The sequence below is a fragment of the Cricetulus griseus genome, assembly GCF_003668045.3.
Source record: "Cricetulus griseus strain 17A/GY chromosome 1 unlocalized genomic scaffold, alternate assembly CriGri-PICRH-1.0 chr1_1, whole genome shotgun sequence".
NCBI lineage: Eukaryota > Metazoa > Chordata > Mammalia > Rodentia > Cricetidae > Cricetulus > Cricetulus griseus.
The window spans coordinates 188,108,766-188,123,090 of record NW_023276807.1 but is presented as its reverse complement, the minus strand read 5'-3'; the positions used below and the strand labels follow the sequence as shown (position 1 = coordinate 188,123,090).

General features: G+C 44.3%; 1 pseudogene; it reads right to left on the bottom strand.

The window, feature by feature from the left end:
• Nucleotides 1–812: 812 nt before the first annotated feature.
• Nucleotides 813–7,497, bottom strand: LOC100754745 (annotated as a pseudogene).
• Between the last annotated feature and the right edge of the window lie 6,828 nt (nt 7,498–14,325).

The window sequence follows — 14,325 nt, the reverse complement described above, 5'->3', positions numbered from 1 at the left end:
GATTCTCCTGGTTCACAGTCTTGATGGAAGAGAACTGTCTTGAGAAAAGATTGACAGAGGATGTCAGAGTGGCCTTTTATGTGTTTGGACAGCAGGTCTCCTCTGCTTTTGGTCTTGAGTAGCAAGCAGACATATGGTGATGGAAGGATAACATAGTGGCCAGCATATTATAGGATCATCTTTGGTGAGTGCTTAACCTGCAAAGCCCCCAAATGGCCTGGCTACACTTGTCTTGAAAAGGTTATTATAATCTATGCCTATCTTCCTATTATGTGTCCAAAGCTGGCCACAGGGTGTAGGTCAGTGCCACGAAATCTGCACGTTGAAAATACTGCTTTGCTTAACATTATTGTTTGGTTTTTGGGGTTGAGGTTTGTTTGTTCAGGATTTGGTGGTTTTGTTCTGGTTTCACGTTTTACGATTCTTTGGTTCTATGTTTTGTTCTTGTTTTATATTTAAAATTTTGCTAAGGCTATATGCTTTATGTACAAAATGCCCTGGTTAGGCCCTTTATTTCTGTTTCATATTTGATATTTTGCTGAAGACATATATTTTATATATAAAATGACCTGTGTATGTCCCTACTGAATCAAATGTCTATATTTTCTTTTTTCTAGATGTTTATTGAAATTAGAAACAATCTTATTTTACTTATGAATCCCAATTCCCTCTCCCTCCCATCCTATTATGTCCCCCACAAACCCCCCATTCCATCCCCCTTCTTCTCCCCAGGGAGGTTGAGGCTTTCCACTCGGGATCATCAAAGTCTGTCATATCATTTGGGGCAGAGCTTAGGGAACCCCAAGGCTCCCTCAGGCAAGCAGGAGCTCATCCTCTGCCTGAACTAGCCAGACTTCTGGCTCAACCAGTGGCATTATCAATATATCATCCTCATCCTCTGGGATCAGGACTGTTGTGTGATGTCCAGATGAATCCATGCAGGTCGTGGGGGTCACAGACTGGGTAGGAGGTGGCCTTGGAGCACCTTACAACTCCAGACAACAGTGAGGGATCTAGAGGCACTGAGGGTAGTGGATCTGGGGCTCAGAGACAGTAGCAAAGGCCGGAAGTTTGCTTGGGGTTGGGATGGGTGCCTTTATGAGTAGTGGAAGAGCCTGCTCCCCACCCTGCCTTCTTATTGCCCCGCCCTCAGATTTTCACCTGTGCTGTTATGCAGGGCCTCTGAGGGAGAAGCAGATGCTGTGAACTGTGATTTGGTCTCTGGGACCCAAGCCGGGTTATTAGTTTGAGGAAGCAGTCCCCGATGACAGAGAAAATCAACCAGATGATCCCTTGAAATGCCCCACTGGCGATTGTGGCCTCCTGAAGGCCCTCCTGGAGTCTTATCTTGGCACAAGATCTGAAGCTGAGAAGGTTCCCCAGCACAGAGTTAGGGTTAGGTTTCTCTGTAGGGAAGTCTTCGCATGCAGGTGGGATGGCACCCTGGGCAATCAGCTGCCCGTAAGAAGAAGGTGCCTGCTGTTGCACGATCTCAGCCTCCATCCGGGAGAAGGGGGCAAAGATGCTGTACTCCTGAGTCAGATGGTGTAGAGTTTCCAGGTGCAACCCAGAGCGATGGCCAGCAACAACCCACACATTAGGCTGCTAATGACTGATGCTGTGATGACCTTTCAGAGCAGGGTGAAGGAGAATCCGCTCATCATTACCATCAGAAAAGTCTGGCCGTCTATCACACACCCATGTCTCATACACACACTTCTCATCATGGCATTGGAAGTTGGCGGCTGGTAATGACGGCAGCGGCTGTCATCTGCTCCATCAGTAAAGAATGTCGGGTCGTTGTAATGGTCAGCAGGCAGGTAGCAGGCTGTGGCATCAGGGGAGTCAGCAATACACATGGGAAATGCCCAGGTGGCAGCGAGGGCAATTCTCATCTGTGCCATCGGCACTGTCCCACCAGCCATCACGGCGCTGATCCTCACTATAGCAGCGCTCACATGGGGTCTTCTCCTCTACTGGATATGCGCACCTGGCCTCAGTCTCCCACCCGCAATCCTGCCTGTGGCTGCTGGGCCCCCATGATGGCGGGAGTTGGCAGTGTGCTTCACAGCCCTGGACTTGGGTTATGGAGATACGGTGAATGTATATGATGGTGCTGGGACCCCTGACACCCCTTCACTTCTATGTAGTCTCACCCACTTCAGCAATGGCAAGGCTGTCACTGTGGAGACTCTTGTCTAGTCAGGCTGTTATGTTCTACCACATGGTAGCTTGTTGCAATGGCCTGGTGTTTAATGCTACCTACCATGTTCGGGGATACTGTTGACCTTGGGGATGACCCAGAGGAAACTGTCACTTCTCCCCTTACTTGAAAATGCACAAGTTTGGGAAGAGCCCTTTGAGCAGCAAGGCCTGAATCAAGGAATTAGGATGAGGTCTTGGAGCAAAAGGAAGTCTGGGGCATGAGGAATGTGGATCTGTCTAACAACAGCTTTGACTCCAGGCCCCAGCATCTGGTGGTGGCCCTATGGGACACTTGAGAAACTGAGGCTCTGGTGCAGTTTAGGCCAAGACTCTTAGGCAAAGCTGAGGTGCAGTGGGTCATGAGCTAAAAAACAAATCACAAAACCTCATAGGTCCCAGAACCCCTGATCCTCAACCATCCCTTGTGGCTCTGGCATCCTTTTATCCAATTTGTGGATGAAAAGGCAGTGAGGCTCTGTCCTCAGTGGGCGCCCAAACCTCAGGTGAGTCTGGGAGCTGCTCTGCCCCCTAACCTCCCCCATCAACCCCTGCTTGCTTCTGCCTGAGCACCCCCCTGGCAAGAGTGGACCTGCTCAGACAGGGAAGGCCAACCCTGAGTCCAGAAACACCCCGCCCTTCTTAACCCACCACCCTCTGCCATCCCGCTGCTGTCAGAGGCTGAGTCTTCGCCAGCCACCTGAGAGACAAAAAACCAATACGACAACACCAGAATCTAGGGACCAGCAAGATATGAAGAGCCCAACACAAAGGATGAAAAAGAGATGGACCTCAAAAATTATCTTAGGAAGATGATAGAGTCCTTTAAAGAGGAAACAAGAAAATCCCTTAAAGAAATAGAAGAAAAAAGAAGCAAAAAATTACATGAGATGAGGAAAAGACAAACCAAAAAATTCAATAAGTAAACAAATCTCTTAAAGAATCTAAAGAAAGCCAAGAAAAAACAACAAACAAGTGAAGGAAGCACTCAAAACAGTTCAAGGCATGAAAGCTGAAATAGAAACAATAAAGAAAACACAGAATGAGGCAATGCTGGAAATAGAAAGGCTGGATAAACGATCAGAAACTAAAGATGTGAGTATAACTAATAGAATTCAAGAGATGGAAGAGAGGATCTCAGTTGTTGAAGACTCTCTAGAGGATATACAGTCATCGACCAAAAAAACCTCAAGTCAACAAATCCTTAACACAAAACATCCAGGAAATATGGGATACCGTGAAAAGGCTGAACCTAAGAATAATAGGTATAGAAGAAGGTGAAGAAATACAGCTCAAAGGTACAGAAAACATATTCAACAAAATCATAGAAGAAAACTTCCCCAACCTACAGAAGGATATGTCTATGAAAGTACAAGAAGCTTACAGAACACCAAACAGACTGGACCACAAAAAGAAGTCCCCTCAACACATAATAATCAAAACACCAAACCTTCAGAATAAAGAGAAAATATTAAGAGCAGCAAAGGAAAAAGGCCAAGTAACATATAAAGGCAGACCTATCAGAATCACACCTGACTTCTTAATGGAAACTTTAAAAGCCAGAAGGTCTTGGATAGATATCCTACAAACACTAAGGGAGCATGGATGCCAACCCAGACTACTGTACCTAGCAAAACTTTCAATCACTATAGATGGAGAAAACAAGATATTCCATGACAATACATATCCACAAATCCAGCACTACAGAAAGTTCTAGAAGGAAAACTCCAACCCAATGAAGATAACTACACTCACAAAAACATAGGCAATAGATAATCCAATTTTACCAAACAGGAAAATAAACAGGAGGGCGAAATACACACACAATGACACCACCAACAATAAATCCAAAACAAACAAGAACCAACAATCAATGGACATTAATATCCCTCAATGTCAATGGTCTTAACCTGCCCATAAAAAGATACAGGCTAACAGAATGGATACGAAGACAGAATCCATCCTTCTGCTGTATACAAGAAACACACCTCAACTTCAAAGACAGGTGTTACCTCAGAGTAAAGGGTTGGGAAAAGATTTTCCAATCAAATGGGCCCAAGAAACAAGCTGGTGTAGCAATCCTAATATCTAACAAATTAGACTTCAAAGTAAAATCAATCAAGAGATGAAGAAGGACATTTCATACTCATCACAGGAAAAGTCCATCAAGATGAAGTCTCAATCCTGAACATCTATGCCCCAAATACAAAGGCACCCATATTTGTAAAAGAAACATTACTAAAGCTCAAACATACATAAAGCCACACACACTTATAGTAGGAGACTTCAACACTCCTCTTTCACCACTAGACAGGACCACCAGACAGAAACTTAACAAAGAAACAAAGGATCTAACAGAAGTTATGACCCAACTGGGTTTAACAGATATCTATAGAACATTCCATCCAACCACAAAAGAGTATACCTTTTTCTCAGTGCCACATGGCACCTTCTCTAAAATTGACCACATAGTTGGCAACAAAGCAAACCTCCACAGATACAAACAAATTGAAATAATGCCCTGTTATCTTATCAGATCACCGTGTTTTAAAGCTAGAATTCAACAGCAATACAAATTGCAGAAAACTTACAAATTCGTGGAAACTGAATAACACCCAATTGCACCATTCCTGGGTTGAGGAAGAAATAAAAAAGGAAATTAAAGACTTCCTAGAATTTAATGAGAATGTAGATACAACATACCCAAACGTATGGGACACTTTGAAAGCAGTGCTAAGAGGAAAGTTCATATCACATGAAGAAACTGGAGAATAGTCACACGAGAGAATTGACAGAACAACTGAAAGCTTTAGAGCAAAAAGAAGCAAACTCACCACGGAGGAGTAGATACCAGGAAATAATCAAACTGAGGGCTGAAATCAATAAAGTAGAAACTAGGAAAACATTACAAAGAATCAATGAAACAAAGAGTTGGTTCTTTGAGAAGATCAATAAGATAGACAAACCTCTAGCCAAACTAACCAAAAGGCAGAGAGAGAGCATGCTAATTAACAAAATCAGAAATGAAAAGGGGGATATAACATGGACACTGAGGAAATCAAGAGAATCATCAGGTCATACTTTGAAAACCTGTACCCCACAAAATTTGAAAATCTAAAGGAAAAAGACAGTTTTCTGGATATCACTTACCAAAACTAAACCAAAAGCAGATAAGCAGTTTAAATTGACCTATAACCCCTAATGAAATAGAAGCAGTCATCAAGCCTTCCAATCAAAAAAAGCCCAGGGCCAGATGGCTTCACTGCAGAATTCTACCAGAAATTCAAACAAGAGCTAATGCCAGTACTCCTCAAATTGTTCCACATAATACAAGCAGAAGGGACATTGCCAAACTCTTTTTTTACAAGGCTACAATCACTTCGGTATCACTTTGATACCGAAGCCACAAAAAGATACAACTAAAAAAGAGAACTACAGACCAATATCCCTCATGAACATGGGTGAAAAAATACTCAACAAAATATTGGCGAATTGAATCCAAGAGTACATCAGAAAAATCACCCACTATGATCAAGTAGACTTCATCCCAGGGATGCAAGGATGCTTCAACATACGAAAATCCATCAATATAATCCACCATATAAACAAACTGAAAAAGACACCATAATCATCTCACTAGATGCTGAAAAAGCCTTTGACAAAATCTAACATCGCTTCATGATAAAGATCATGGGGAGAACAGGAATAACAGGAACATATCTAAACATGATAAAAACAATATACACCAAACCAACAGCCAGCATCAAACTAAATAGAGAGAAACTCAAAGTGATTCCTCTAAAATCAGGAACAAGACAAGGCTGTCCACTCTCTCCATATCTCTTCAATATTGTACTTGAAGTTCTAGCTAGACCAATAAGACAAGAAAAGGAGATCAAAGGGATACAAATTGGAAAGGAAGAAGTCAAACTTTCACTATTTGCAGATGATATGATAGTCTACATAAGTGACTCAATAACCTCTACCAGGGAACTCCTACAGCTGATAAACACTTTCAGCAAAGTAGCAAGATACAAAATTAACTCAAAAAACATCAGTAGCCCTACTATATACAGATGATAAATCCAATGAGAGAGAAATCAGAGAAACATCACCCTTCACAATATCCACAAACAACATAAAATATCTTGTGATAACGCTAACCAAAAAAGTGAAAGACCTGTACAGTAAGAACTTTGAGTTTTTAAAGAAAGAAGATACCAGAAAATGGAAAGATCTCCCATGCTCTTGGATAGGTAGAATCAACAGAGTAAAAAGGGCAATCTTGCCAAAAGTAATCTACAGAGTCAACACAATCCTCATCAAAATCCCAAAACAGTTCTTCACAGACCTTGAAAGAACAATATTCAACTTTATATGGAAAAATAAAAAACCCAGGATAGCCAAAAAAACCTTGTACAATAAAGAATCTTCTGGAGGCATCACCATCCCTGACTTCAAGCTCTATTATAGAGCCATAGTTCTGAAAAGAGCTTGGTATTGGCACAAAAATAGACAGACCAATGGAATCAAATTAAAAACCTTGATATTAACCCACACACCTATGAACACCTTATTTTTGACAAAGATGCTAAATCTATACAATGGAAGAAAGCATCTTCAACAAATGGTGCTGGCACAAATGGATTAGGACATGTAGAAGATTGCAGATAGATCCATATCTGTCACCATGCACAAAACTTAAGTCCAAATGGATCAAAGACCTCAACATAAATCCAGCCAAACTGAATCTTTGGGGATCCCCTGTTGAGGGCCCTACCCAGCCTGGGGAGTGGAGGGTGGATGGGGTTGGGAGTAGGTCCAGGATGGGGGAGGAGGGATGGGAGTGAGGAGAGAGGGAGGGAGAAGGTATTGATATGTGAAACAAGCTTGTTCCTAATTTGAACTAATAAAAAAAATCAAAAAAAAAGAAAAAAAAAGAAAAAAAGAAAAGGCAGTGAGGACCAGAGAGACAGAAGCCAATGCTGTGGAAGGTGAGGTGCAGCTCTGGCTTGTACTCAGGTATGAAGTAGTGTGAGGCTGTCCAGCTTGTAGAAGCCATGCTGGGACTGGCACTTCTCCCCTCACTTGCAAATGAGGCTCTGCAAGAAGGGTTAGCACAGCTTGGTTTGGAGGAACAGACTGTGAGGCATGGTCTGGCTCAAGCCAAGACTAATAAAGGGCAAGGGATAGGGAGGGATGGAGTGATTGCTTGCAGGGCCTGGGAGTGGGAGGAGGCAGCTGCTTGGAGACAAGGGCAAAGAGGAAGCAAGAGCACAGCTCAGCCACCTCCATGCCCGCACTTTCTACCATCCTGATCAGGCACCAGGACTGGACGAACTCCATCTTTTCTATATTAAACATGTGGTTTAGGTCTTCGGACCTCAGGGAATACCTAAACCTGCACGTGGTGCACAGACGCAAATGCCCAAAAGCATTCATACACAAGCATAGGTAAAAACATTCAGACACAAGCATAGGTAAAAACATTCAGACACAAGCATAGGTAAAAACATTCAGACACAAGCATAGATAAAAGTAATGCAACGTTTGCATTTTACAGATGAACTCAATGCTACTTATAGATGAGAAGCCTCACATACATTTACTTTTCAATATTACCTTTGATTTTCATCAGACTTAACAACTCAGTGTACCTTTGAATTCAGCAAATAAGGATGTTCATGATAATGATTTCTTGATGGCACACAGATTTCCAATTCAGCCTGAGAGTTGTTAGAGCCAGTGGACCTGGACTGAGACTGTCCCCTTTCTGCCAGCTCTGGGTGTCCTGGGTTGTCAGTAAGGATGGCTTTGTGATCTGGTGACTATGTTTGGCCCCTGCATGGCTTCTCTATTAACACAAGACTCTGAGGCATAGAACAAGTCACTTGGGTATCCCTACAGTACCTGAGTGATTGTGACAGTAGCAATATTCTCCTGGCTTCTGAAAACACATGGCTCTGAAGGGTTCTGAAGCCAAGGTACTTACTCTGCAGCTGTGAATAAGCTAGAGTAGGCTGTCCCATTGGTTACCTCATGCAGGCAGACCATGGGGACCAGCACACTTCTGAGACATCCACCTCCTTATAGAGAGATGGGAGAACTAACATCCTCACAGTGGGAGACTCAATCTGGGTTTGCAAACCTGTTAGGGCAAAGTCTCATCTGTCAGACATTTTCTGTGCATCCTTCAGGGTGTCAGGTTTGACTGAGATGAAGTAGTGTGTAGGCCAGGCACTGTCCCTTGAATTCTAGAATCGGGTATTACTGAGATAGCTAACTTTGTATGGCATGGCTTCTCACTGTGATATAACAATTGAAAGGGCACAGTTTACCCACTTAACTCATTTGTTCTGGGATCCACCAAGTACATGTATGAAGCCATGGTCCAGACATCTGGAGAATTTACAATCCAGGATGGACCTGGTGCTAGCTGTTTGAGGGTTGTCAGTAAATGCAAAAGTGTAAAGTGGGCCTCTGGGAAAGCTGTAGTGCAAAAGACCCCTAATAATCTGTCCTCTTGTGCTCTTTGCCTGGCCTTCTCATGCTCCAATGAATATTGTAATTTAAACTGGCTGTGGTACCATTCCTAAGAGCAAGTACCTTGTCACAGGTAGCTCCAGATCAAGGAATTTGCTCTTGTGCAGCTCTTGGTGAAGCTCTGTAGCAATGAAACACTACTTACCCTCCCCATGACTGTGACACATTTGATTTTCCCCAAATGCCTTTCTGTATCTATGTCAGGCCTCCCACTAGCCATTCTTTTTTCCTTAATCTTGAGTGCAGGAATGGACCATCACTCTTCCTGGGAGTGTTTGCTCTTGTGTCTGAGGGCTCACATGGAGAGCCCCAGTCCTTGTCATCTCCACTCTGACATGTCACTAGTTGACCACACATTTGCTAACATCACGATGGCTGGACAGTATTCTGCTGATGATTTAGGGAAGTTTCCTCATTAACTCTGGGACTTTTCCTTGTTTTCACAGGATACCTACAATTTCCCACCACACCCACATGCTGTTACAACCTTGTGGATTCTTCATAATGTGCTTGTTCACATCAGAGGACTAATCTTTCCTATCCACCATTCTGACATGATTCCCTAGCAAACTTTGTTTCTCGTTATTGATTAGAGATCTCAAGAAGTGATGAGCCATTTCCTGGTCTGTGTTTGGAATACAGTGTTCAACTTCAACTCATGAAGTAGTGAAAATATTCTGATTAAGCACAGAGATCTGTTGCTGTGTAAGGGGGAGATACTGAGGTCTTCCCTTGTGTTATGGGAAGGCTCCTGGTAAGGGCCACATGGCTTCAGGTGAATTGCAGAAGAGCCAGTTAGTAGATAGGTGAGTGCTGCTGACTCTGACCCTAATAGTCCCTTCCCTGGAGATTCTACTGTATCTTGGGGGGGGCCTGGGTATTTTCTGTGATGTCACCAGTGTTGTGGCAACACCAAATGCCTGTGGATTATTTATTCAGTGCCCATAGACATGTTGGCAAGACTGAGAAGGCTGCTTGGGAGAGAAAATGGAGAACATGGAGATATGAGAGACGGGGAAAAGGATGCTGGCTGTGGGTCTCATGTAAAACATGGAGAAATACATGGTTCCAGGGAAGGAACAGTGAATCCTGAGCAGGGGATTGGGAGCTTCCTAGAGGAAGTGAACTAGAGCTGGACCTTCTGGTAGTGCAGCTCACCTGGGAGCTTTTGGAAGCAATAGGCCTATCTTCCACTGGGTTTCTAAAGAGTAGACTGAGTCAAGAGTTTCTGATGGTTAGTTTAGGAGAGCTATGAATTTTCCAGACTAAAGCTGCTTTTAGGAAGCTCTTTTGTTTCACTGTGAATGTCAAATTGGGGCCGGAGGAGCAGATTGACTAATTTGGTGTCCCTCTCTGGGTAGGGCATTGCTTCATTTCATCCTAAGTGGATTCATTAAGTTTCCATGGGAATCTGATGCAAATAAGAAGGAAGAGAATCTCCCCTGGACACGTATCAGGGCCTTTGATATTCAGATGCTTTGGTCCTAGACCCATGATAAGGATATGGTGTTGCTAAGCTCTAGGGACAACAGGATTTACCTGCATCACACCAGATATGACATGACACCGAAATCCAACTCCATATGACCAGGCTAGTTATGTCTACCAAGGCTAATGGACTGCATTAGGGAGTGAGGCATATGCCTGTCCATGGTGTTTGACTTAGAGACAGATCTCAGACCCCAGTTTGAGGATAGCTGCCCTAATCTTTGCAGCCATCACTGGGTCCCTAGCACTTCCTCTTTCTCAGGCTCCTTTGTGGGACTCAGCATGGAATCTCCTAGCTCTATGCCATTCAAGAATACAAGTTAATTTGTCTTTCTCTACCAGCAGGGACTACTGTGGAGGCACCATCCCAACTCTCCACCTTCACTGAGCAGGAGCAGCAGATGACAGAGTTGGAGAAACTCACCATTCAGCTACAAAGTATGACATATGAGCAAATTGAGCTGTGTGGAATCCTGGACAATTATATTAACAAGGATTTGAACAACAGGTAGTCATTATTTCCAGTTCTCTGCTGACCATCTTGACCCACAGTGTCAAGCCAAGCTTTCCAAAGGATCCGGAGGCTGTACCTCCATGGTGTCCTGGTGCCTAAACTAACTTTCCTGAGTGCATCATTGAGGTAGAACTTGGAGCCTGGGTAGGAGAGAGGTGTCTTCACAGTTTCTTCTGCTTCCTCCAAATGAAAAGCAGAGCCTGTAGCCTGAATCAGTCTCAGGATAGGGCAGTAGTGTGTTATCTCTCATCAATGCATTTCAAGAGGCCTTGAGAGGTGTTGGCTTGTGTGACAGGCATGGCCCTGTGGTTTTGTGGTGATTCTTTGTACTTGATCAGCAGATTGTGTGCTGAAAGTTCCTGGCAGCAGCTGGAGGAACCTGGTCTCATTTATCAGTTTCAGGCTGTGGCTGCAAGGCTTATAGCTCATCACGACTCCTCTCTGGTTTTCTTTCCTATACTCTGAGAAATGCCACCTCCCTGAATCTCATGGGCAACCTGATTGTATATGGTTTGTGTGGGGAGGTAGAGGACTTGTGTGTATGTGTGTACTCCTGGGAATCTGGGGTCTGTGGCAGGGCCTGAAGATTTGCCATTATCACAGTTTCTAGGGGATGCCAGTGCTGAGGCAGGGGGCTCAACTTTGAGCCGCACAACTCCTGGCCACTATGCTGCCCATGATGGAACACTGGAACCCCCTGTGTGGTTTATAAAGCCATTCTGAAGTTGGGACCCCTCTCTGGAAAGACCAATTGTGTGCTTTTGTCCATAGTATAGCAATAGGAACCCTGGAATGAGAATCCCAGTTCGCAGACAGGATGAAGGTCACCATAGGTTTTGGGTGGCCAGATATGTGGCACAGACTCCTGGGAACTTTCTAGAGAGCTAATCTATAGCACGAAGCCCATTGAGGGTGCTCATGCAGCCCTGGATAACTCCCTTTGGACCCCCTGCTTCTTCTGGCCTGGGGACTGGATAGTAACTTTAATAAGCACCCAGGGTTCCCAGTGAATATATGCCAGGCTGTGGCATCTCCTGGGTATCAGGTTGCCCAGGGTACACATGATTTCATATGATCCTTGAATCCTGTGTTCATGGGGTACTGTTTTTCCACCACAGGCTGAATTCTCTTGAGATGCTGGAAAGAGAGCATAAGCAGGTGATGTTGGACCTGCAGAAATTGCCCATCGAGATCAGTGAGGCCTTGAACAAGAGCAAGGGGCTGATTGAGGAGAATGAGTCCTACATGTAAGTTCCTGATGCAGCTTGGGAGGGACTGATTCTGCCCTCTTTGTTTTCAACCCCAAAGGAGGCTCCGGTTCTGGCCTGTCTGCCTGTTAGCAAGCAGCCTGCCTGTGGACCTTGGACTTGTGCCTCTTGTACTCAGTTTTGCTAAGTGTGATAAGAAACGGAGCCCCTCCCAATGTTGTCCTGCCAGCCTCGGGAGCCCTTAGATACGAAAATGGTTTCCTTTATGCCAGGAATGTCAGGCTCCCCACAGCCTCAGGGGTCCAGGCTTCACAGATCTGGTTTCCATAGGACCCATAGACAGAATTTATTCTGGTTGGGACTTCTGCCCTGCTTCAGGGAGTGTTTGCCCTCGGTCTGCTGATGTTTTCCCAATACTGTGAAGAGTTAAGCATAGGTGGGGGCTGCATCCTGTTCTCAGGGGCACAGTATCACTTTTGGTGCCATGTTTTTCTGAAGTAGTTTCAATCTTTTTGGAATTTGGTTATTCTCTGGATTTGTCCTGCCTCTGTATGATGCTGCCTTGGCTACTGTGAGCTCCAGTCTTGGGCTGTCTGGCGGCCTGAGATTTTCCCGGGATGGTGTTACTTGGAAGTAGGGATGGCAAATGGAGGCTGGATGGGGCTCATCATTTTTGGATGGTTGTTCTCCTCAACAGTTTGATCCTCCAACATTTGACTCCACTGAAAAAAAGTGTACATGTGTTGAGACTCGAGAACAGAAAGCTGTTAGAGGAGCAGATTGGCCTGCAAGAGTCCTGTGAGGAGGTGAAGAAGCTCTTTAAGGAGGTCCATGAGAAGATCCATGACCCCTGTTCTGAGCAGCATCAGGTAGGCTGAGGCAGTGGGGACAGGCTGCTCACCTGTCCAACCTTAAACAGAGACACTCATGTAACCATCCACTCAGAGTCCAGACTCCCACCTAGGTACCATTCAATTATTCATTTCTGAGATCATTTACAAGTCTCTCTGGAGAGTTATCTTCTTCAAGAACCCGGATGATTGACTGGCAAATCCTTCTGCTCTTCTGGAAGCTTCAGTCCATTGAGGAAGTGGGGTCAGTCACATATCATACATCTACACGTCATTATGTTAGTAGGGTTGCTATGCAGGGAGCTACCTAGGGAATAGCCCAGAGATTTCATGGATGAGGTCAGTGGTCTGTGGCTCATGTGCTTTGCAGGGGTCACATGAGATGGCAGGTAGGAAGCAGCTTGCAAGGACTAGTGTCCAGTGCTAATGGCAAGTGAATGGTTCTCCTTGTCAATTTTTGAGGGAGGCATGTGGTCTTCTCCTTTCTTCCTGCATCTTAGTGGTTTCTTTTCCCTTTGCTCAACTCTTGGTTCACACTGACAGAATCACCTCAACATAGTCTGACTAAGCTGTGTGCTCCCCTAGAAATTTTTAGTGCCTGAGGGATGGATAGCAGTGTTGTGGGGCTCAGTTGAAACACCTCATGTGCATAGTCTAAATGAACTCTTTATTCAGCATGAGGGCCTCCTCATTTTTTTGCTCACTTATGATTTATGTGGTATCTGTTTAGTGTATGCATGTGTGTGTGTGATTGTGTACATTGCTGGGAGTGTTTGCCAGCCAGATAATTACATCTGCTGTTGTCCTCTGTTGTACTTCTCCTTGATCCCATGAATCCTAGATTCACTGAAACTAAAATTTTCTGTTTTGCTTATTCTGGCTGTCCAGCACTCTTTGGATCTCCTGTGCTCTCCAAGGTGGGGTCTTCTGTCTTGTTTTGTCTCTTCTAATTGTCACAAGCATCAATAGCTCAGAAAGTGGAATGGTATAATAGCTCTCTCTCTTCATTCTACACATATTAATTGCTTTGGAATTAATGTGTTTCATAATAAATAACACAAATCAAACAACACATCTAGTTTAAAAATGAAAAGTAGACTTCTTTCCTTTCACTGCACAAAGCTAACCACAGGAAATGTCTGGTTTGTCTCATTGGCTTCACAACACGGAATCCCACAGTGCTTCTCCTTGCTGACATTGTGTTGCTGACTATAGCATGTGCATGGCTGTGTCTTAGAACAGATCCCCTCGCTAATTGTGCAGAGTGCTGCAATCCTGACAAGCACTGCAGGTGATGTCACTAGCCTCCTTCTGACTGACATTGGGGTGGAATTCATGTTGTATGCACTGTAACCTATTGAAACCCTCCTGGGTGTTGACCATGGATCACTTTCTTTCACTTTAGAATCAAGGTCTTCTGTGCAGGATCCAGGGTAGGTTTAATGAAGAGACTATGATGGATCAATTTGGCACCTGTAGGATCATTGAGTCTCAGTGTGGATAAAGTTCATGGAAGGAA